This window comes from Pongo abelii, chromosome 8 (assembly GCF_028885655.2).
Source record: "Pongo abelii isolate AG06213 chromosome 8, NHGRI_mPonAbe1-v2.0_pri, whole genome shotgun sequence".
In the NCBI taxonomy this organism is placed as follows: domain Eukaryota; kingdom Metazoa; phylum Chordata; class Mammalia; order Primates; family Hominidae; genus Pongo; species Pongo abelii.
The window spans coordinates 29,847,528-29,855,496 of NC_071993.2; the positions used below are offsets into that span (position 1 = coordinate 29,847,528).

The 7,969-nt window shown below is 40.7% G+C and overlaps 1 long non-coding RNA gene across 3 annotated transcripts; it reads right to left on the reverse strand.

Moving 5' to 3' along the window:
- Positions 1-275: 275 nt before the first annotated feature.
- LOC129048511 (uncharacterized) lies at positions 276-6,985 on the reverse strand. 3 transcript variants are annotated; one of them, XR_010141436.1, is made up of 5 exons: positions 6,941-6,985; positions 6,537-6,625; positions 3,513-3,574; positions 1,665-1,759; positions 276-555 (listed from the first exon to the last, which is right to left on the reverse strand). It is a non-coding gene; the product is annotated as an uncharacterized LOC129048511 (long non-coding RNA). The 3 variants fall into 3 exon arrangements; XR_010141435.1 differs by having other exon boundaries at positions 6,932-6,985; XR_010141437.1 differs by lacking the exons at positions 1,665-1,759; positions 3,513-3,574; positions 6,537-6,625; positions 6,941-6,985 and adding an exon at positions 907-1,004.
- Between the last annotated feature and the right edge of the window lie 984 nt (positions 6,986-7,969).

A 7,969-nucleotide genomic window follows, 5' to 3' on the forward strand; every position in this document is an offset into this window, starting at 1 on the left:
CCAGTAAAGAAAATAATGTTCGTAAGTAGGTGCTTGTCATTGAAGCTGTTATTCACATTTTTTCCCCCTGGGGAAAAAAAAAAAAAAGAGTCAGGCTTTCAGCTACCTCTATTAAATTAGCCGTCATCATAAGCATTATTTAGTGATTTTCCTCCATGCGTGCAAGGCACTCCACTAGGCAAAGTTGCTTTTTAGTAAAACTCTCATAATGTCTTCTGAGATAAGTATTGTACCCATTTTGTTTGTAATCAGTGAACTTCAGAACCTCATAGAAGCTGGATGATGTGCCTGAGATACCATTGGTAAATGGCTGAGCACTTTATTTCTACCTCCTGTCTACTGGATATGGAGGCAGATTTCAGGACTTGAAAGGAAGGAAAGGGGATTTCTGCAGGGTCTGCTTAACTAAACGGATTCATAAGCGAGATGTTGGTGGTGCTGTTTCGTGATGAACCAGGTTGGAATCTCCTCAGAATTTCCTGAGAACAGCAGTGGTAGAGATTTCCCAGCACACAAGATGGCGGGCGATGGAGACATGGAGGGCGTCAGCACACACTGGACAGGAGCAGAGAGAGGAGAGGAAGGGATGAGGATGACACAGACTGTGATCCAGGCATGTGTTTTTCTCAGCTCTCGTTTATAAGACTGTGTGGAACCCCTCATTAATAAATATTAAGATAGTACATGTCCATTTAATAAATGTTAATAACTCATCAGGTTTGTATATTAAACCTCATGCCTCTAACAAATTGAACTAAAATAATTGAGTTTAGTGGAGAGAACAGTAGATGGAGGGAAATGTGTTCTGAAACCTCATTTTGGGCTTTCTTTCCCCAAAAGGGCATACGGCCAGAATGAACTTCAAATATGAAGAAATACCACAAATAATGCATTTTCTGTTCTTACCTCCATGCCCTTATTGAAAACACCATTCACTGTTCTTCCAGTAAGTTCCTTCGTTCAACAATCGGGCCACTGTCCCAGAGACTTGGCAAGGGCCTTTGACATCACCAACAGCAAGGGAAATGTTTTAACAGCTCCGTTAATACGGCAACAGAGGTTTATTGTTATCAAACAGACCCCTTAAGCCAAGCCACTGCGACTCCCACGGGCCCACCTGCTCTGCTTGGAAGACCCAAAGACTGACAGGGCCAAGTCTCTCCAAGGCTAAGGATTAGTTTAGTCCTAACGCGGGAGAGCAGGGACCACAGAGCGCAGAGATTTAGAGGCGAGAACTAGATTTGAGTCCAGAATCTGTGGATCTGTGACCTGTGGCAAATTGCTTCATATTTTTAAAGCTTTATGCACTTAGCACTTTGCCTGTTACACGGTAAACACGTAATAAATAGTAGTACTTTTTACAAAAAATTTTAGAATTTGAGTTATTTTATATATGTATTTATTTTATGTGTTTACCATTATATATGCATATCTTTATATATTTATAAATAAATTTACTTATGTATTTATAAATATATAAAATATAGTTACACTTAAAATATTGTATATTGAAATATTAAATGTTTTATATACTTATAAATAAATTATTTTATATATGTATACCTTTAAAATAAATCTTAAAAATAGAGTTTGATAAATTTCTACACACATGAAGGTCACCCAGATCAAAATATAAAACATTCCAGCCAGACATGGTGACTCACATTTGTGATTCCAGCACTTTGAGAGGCTAAGGTGGGAGGATCACTTAAGGCCAGGAGTTCAAGATAAGCCTGGGCAACACAGCAGGATCCCATCCCTACAAAAAATTTAAAAAGTTAGTCAAGTGTGGTGATATGTGTCTCTAGTCCCAGTTGCCCAGGAAGCTGAAGTGGAAGGGTTACTTGAGTCCAAGAATTCGAGGCTGTAGTGAGCTATGATTGCACCATGGCACTACAGTTTGGTAACATAGCAAGAATCTGTCTCTAAATATATAATAATAAATATAAGCATATATTATATAAATAACCATATATAAATATATAAACATATATATCATAAACACAATTAAATATAAATATATTTATATTTACATATATTTATAAATATATTACTTTAATATTTGTAATATAAATATCTAAAATAATATAATATATAGATATATTTATTATATATATGTGTGTATAAATTTAGAGTCGAGGTCTTGCTATGTTGCCCAGGCTGGAGTGTGGTATATATTATATATGTTTAACATTTCCAGCACCCTAGGGCTCTATCATGCTGCTTCCTCATTACACCTGCCCTCTTCCGAGAAAACAGCTTTCCTGATGTCAATCACCGTACATACATTTTGACTGTATATGTTGTCTGTCATGTCTGATTTCTTTCACTCAGTATTATGTCGCAGTCTGTGTTGTTTTGTCTATCAGTGGGCTGTTCTCTTTTACTGAACAGCATTCTGCCGTGTGGATACACCACAATTGATTTCTCCACTTCACTGCTGATGGACATTTGGGTTATTTCCAGTTTGGGGGCATTCTTGTACATGTCTCCTTATTTTTTATAGGGATAGAGTATGAAGTCTGTTTTCCTCATTACTGGTAGACTAACTGTTCCAAAACCATTTTTCTTTTCTGCATTTCTCATATCTCACGTCAGTGAATATATTTAAATACTGACTACAGAAATTTCTAAATCATTCCACTATTTCTGTGTCTTTCTTTATATCATATTATTTAGCTTCTGAAGAAAAGAAGTGTCATAAGTAGCTGGAGACCTTCATAAACATATTTGTGATAATTGTTTTAAAACGTAGATAGAAAAATATTTATTTGACTTGAAAAGTACACAATAATTATCTTTTCTTTCTCTCAAACGTTTATTTTTAGACTACACTCTAAGACAAGAAATGTATTCTGGGAGGAAACAAAGACTAGTCTGATATGAAACTTGCTTTCAAAAGCAGAGTTGTGATATTCAAGAAAAATATCACAGAATAGAATGTCCTAACTGCAATAGGAGAGGTTCAGACAAAATACTACAGAAGTTCACAGCACGGAGCCCCAGCAGTCATCTTTTCCAAACGAATCATCTTACCAGAGCACAAAACCCTCTCCAGGATACCACATCACTAGTAAATATGATAATGTGGAATTTAAATCTTTAACATCTACCAAGAGCCTACAAAATCAGTATGCAAAGTAATGTGTTGCATTATTTAAAGAATACTAGGTTGATGGTGAAACCCTGTCTCTACTAAAAAAAATACAAAAATTAGCTGGGCATGGTGGTGCACGCCTGTAATCTCAGCTACTCGGGAGGTTGAGGCAGGAGAATCTCTTGAACTCGGGAGGCCAAGGTTGCAGTGAGCCAAGATCGCGCCATTGAAATCCAGCTGGGGCGACAGGGAGAGACTCCATCTCCAAAAAAAAAAAAAAAAAAAGAATACCAGGTTGAAACGTGCTCTCAAAATACAAAGTTAATTAGATGGAGGGTCTCTTCCAACTTATTTGCACAAAAATAAGTATTTTCTCTTTATTTTGTCCTTAATGTTAACTAAAAACTTTATTTACCTGAAGTTCTTTTTGAGGCTACGAAGGAGGGTCATTTAGCTTGCTCCAAGTTACAGAAGAAACTGAGGCACAAAAAAATTTAATACATTGAATCTAAAAGCTTTAAATAAAGGATGCATTGATTAAAAAACAAATACAGACGACCTACTAGAAGCTTGGAAATGTTTAGTTGAAGCTTTCTCCTCTTATCTTAAATACAGGGCTCCCTGGAAATTAATCACAGATGTTCCAGCACTTGGTAGAAAGGCAAAGTTGTGGTGGGAAAGATACAAACAAAATAAGAGCCAAAAGTTGGTCATTGTTTGCAGGATGTCTTATTCAATGTGTATTTTTCTATATGTACATGCATAGGTAAGTCTCAGAGACTTTCTACTCAAAGATAGGTGACCCTCAGGTATGGTACAAAAGAGCAATCTCCCCTCCCACCCTCACACTCTTTAAAAACAAGGCAGGGTGGCTGGGTGCAGTGGCTCATGCCTGTAATCCCAGCACTTTGGGAAGCTGAGGCGTGCAGATCACCTGAGGTCACGAGTTCGAGACCAGCCTGGCCAACATGGCAAAACCCCATCTCTACTAAAATTACAAAAATTAGCTGGGCATGGTGGCCTGCGCCTGTAGTCCCAGCTACTCAGGAGGCTGAAGCAGGAGGGTCGCTTGAACCCGGGAGATGGAGGTTGCAGTAAGCCGAGATCACACCACTGCATGCCAGCCTGGGCGACAGAGCAAGACTCCAACTCAAATAAAAACAAGGCAGGGGAGTCTATTTTAGCTGTCAATTGGTCTGACATTCCAGAAGTCTAGAAATTGTGAAATAAATGCCTTTTAAATATAAATATTTATGTTTCAAGTTTGGATATTTTAAACAAATTTTAGTATGAAAATGAATAGCAAAAAAGGTCTAGCCATTCTTACTAGTTAAACCAAAGAGTATACTTCCAAAGCCACAAACAATGAAATCCCTCTTCCTAGCTCAGCCCTGTGCTTTGAAGGCTTGAGCCTGGTGTGGATGTGTCAGAACGCCCTCCCGCTCTCTGCCCACAGGATTTCCATTGACGTAGGTTGGACCTGGATTCCAAATATATGACCCCAAATAGGTCAGTAAAGGACGCTTGTCACAAAGGGAGATCTGTCTTTAAAATTTCAGCATGTGACAGTTCACAAGGGAGAAAGTCATAGAAACCCAGATATTGGATCCTCTGCTCTAATTATTTCAGTGAATGGCCCTTAATGAGAAAAGTCATTTCATAGCAGCATCTGTGAGTTTATGTCTGGAGCCATAGTGATGTTTCACCAGTGAAAATCTCTTTCTACTTTGAGCTTTTGAAGACAAAAGAGATGAATGCAATGTGGACATAGCTTCAAAGCTGTACAAGGATCCAGCAAGACAAGAGACATACAAAATTCATCTCGGGTCAGTTGAATGCATGTTTAGGATTGCCCTGTCTGTCCGTCTCAGTGTTTACATCTTGACCTACGCTGTGTTCCTCTGCGTGGGGTTGGATGCCAGGTCCCCTCTCCATTGATGTGTCCCACAGGTCTTGATATAGTTTGAATGGTTGTCCCCGCAAAGCTTATGTTGAAATGTGATCCCTAGTGTTGGAGGTGCGGCCTGGTGGGAAGTGTTTGGGTCATGGGGTGGGGGCAGATCCCTAATGAATGGTTTGGTGCACTCCATGGTAATGAGTGAGTTCTTGCTCTGTTAGTTCACGTGAAATATGATTGTTAAAAATATTCTGGCACCTCCTGCTCTCTCTTTTGCTCCCTCTCTCACTATGTGACACACCTGCTTCCCTTCTACCATGAGTAAAAGCTTCCTGAGGCTTCACCGGAAGCTGAGCAGATGCCGGTACCATACAGCCTCCAGACCTATGAGCCAAATAAACCTCTTGTCTTTATAAATTACCCAGCCTCAGGTATTCCTTTATAACAATGCAAAACAGACAACCACAGGTCTCAAATATCACTTCATTTTGGGGGTTTACTTTGTGGTCCCAGTAACATGAAAGTGTCTCTAGTAAAAGGGAAAAATGAGCTGATGGACTTGTTTCAGTGGGACAGTTAGTTCCAAGCAGCTTTTGAGACGAGGGAGGAGAGAGAGGGAGAGGTTGGAATGCATGGAAAGGAAGAAGCCTAATTAAAAGCCCTTTGTATTTGAACTTGGGAGAAGGGTGCTCTAAAGTGAGCCAACAGGGTAAGTTTCCCCTCCTCCCAACTTGGCTGAGCGTTAACCCTGCAAGTGGCTTTCAAAAATGTTTATGAGGCTGAGATTTTTCCATTTGCTGTGACACGTACCACATCATAAACAACATGATACGTTGTCATGATCTCACTTGATTCACCAGCCATCCTGTGAGGCAAATGTTAATGGCCCATTCTCTGGCTTAGGACATGCAACCTGGGCAGGAACGCTGGTTTGTCCAATGTGGTGCACGTGGTGAGTTAGGCAGCCCGTCCTCCCACACAGCACAGCACAGTGACACTGGACACACCCAAAGGCCAAGGGCCGTCTGGTCCAGAGTGATGCAAAAAGTGATCCCAGGCACCCTCCAGCATCAGCCTCAGTCATCATCCCCCAAGAAGGGGCGACAAGGGAGGCTCGGTTCTTATCCCCACTCTCATCAAGCTTTCATGGTCCCCGCTGAAAATAAAAAAGCAAGTTGCTAGCATTGGATGCCCTGAAATCAATAGCAAAAGAAAAGAGACCCTCTCTGTCTGCCAGGGAGCTGCAGCCAAGCCTCCTCCTCAGTCCTTCCTTCCACACCAGTCATGCCCCTGAATGGAACCCTGGACTAAAGTCTATGTCACTACACCCCCTTCAAGGGTCCTAAGCTGCCTGCAGAGGCAGGGTTCCTCCTGAATTTCCATGTTGGAAAACTCCTATTTGGGGGAAGCAGTGTTAGACCCAGTTGAGCCACTTACAAGCTGTTGCATCAGGTATTTGATTAATATATGTTCTGCTTTAATCAGTAAACAACTTACATTTGTGTAGTACTTTAGAGTTAACAAAGGAGTTTTATTCCTTACCCCGTTATATCCTCAAACAGTGATGACCATCAGTATCCTGATTTTATAATTGAGGAAGCCAAGAGGTGGAATGGGCAGCCTTGTATCACCTATTCAACAAGCCTCAAGGTCAAAATGGGAATCCACATATGCTGGCTTTTAAAAATTATTATTAGATTTTTCAAACATAAGAAGAGTAGAGAAAATAGATCATGCTCTCTCATGCCCGTCATCTAGCTTGAATAGTTATTCATCGGTTTCCAGATTTACTTCATCTATTTTTGTTTTGTCAAGATTGCTTTCCAGACATCCTATTATTTCACCCCTGTGCATCTCTAAATATAAGAACACCCATGCCTTCTGGCTGCAAAGCCCATGCTCTGCTCACTACTTCATAATGTCCCCGGGGAACTCACTGGCTTCACCTGCACCTGCTGGGGAGGGAAAAACTGGATGAGATGAGCTCTGAGTCCCTTCCTGTTCTGAAATTTCTGGATTCTGGTTTTTGTAACCAAAGCAACATTCACCACAATGGCCTCTGTGTGCTTTTCTCACCTCACCTTTTGAAGTCATTCCCCCTCCCATTATTGACTCTAAGACTTTAGAGCTCATCAGCAGGTGAGCAGAGAAGCAAAGTTGGGGTGATTGACAGAAATCAGATCAGGGTTACCTGGTATAAAGAGACTGAGCACATCCTTCAGGTGTTGACAAAGTGGGATCCCCAGAACAGTTTGGAAAAGAATGGATGTGAAAAATTACAAACACACTACCGAAGTCATTATCTAAAGAAAATAAGAGCTTGATTGCTCTTTATTGTATTTATTGTATATTTTTATCTTGAATTTCTAGGAGCACCATAACACTTGCAGTATCTAGAGCCTCTAAAGGACCATCCTAGCTTCCATCGGTATAAAGAATTGAGAATTAACTAAGTCACTGATTAAGAAAACGGAATTCCAGCAGTGTGGTCAGGTCGAATTAAAGACCCTAGGTGTTCAGAAATTGGAGGAAGGATGTTCTAAGGCAAGCAGACGAAATAAGTTTCCCCTCCTGACAACTTGGTAGGGCATCAACCTTGCAAGTGGTTTTTTAAAGGTTTATGGAATTTAGACGTTTCCATGTGCTGTGACACCTATCACATCATAAACAATGTGATGCACTGCTGTGATCTCACTTGATTCACCAACCATTCTAGGAGACAGGTATTAACAGCCCCAAGTTGTGGATTAGAACATTCAGGTTGGATGTGGTGACTCATGCTTGTAATCCCAACATTTTGGGAGACCAAGGTGGGAGTATCACTGGAGGCCAGAAGTTTGAGACCAGCTTGGGCAATATGGCGAGACCCCATCTTTACAAAGAATAAGAAAATTAGCCAGTTGTGGTGATGTGTGCCTGTAATCCCAGCTGTTGGGGAGGCTGAGGCGGGAGGATTGCTTGAGCCCGGGAAGTCA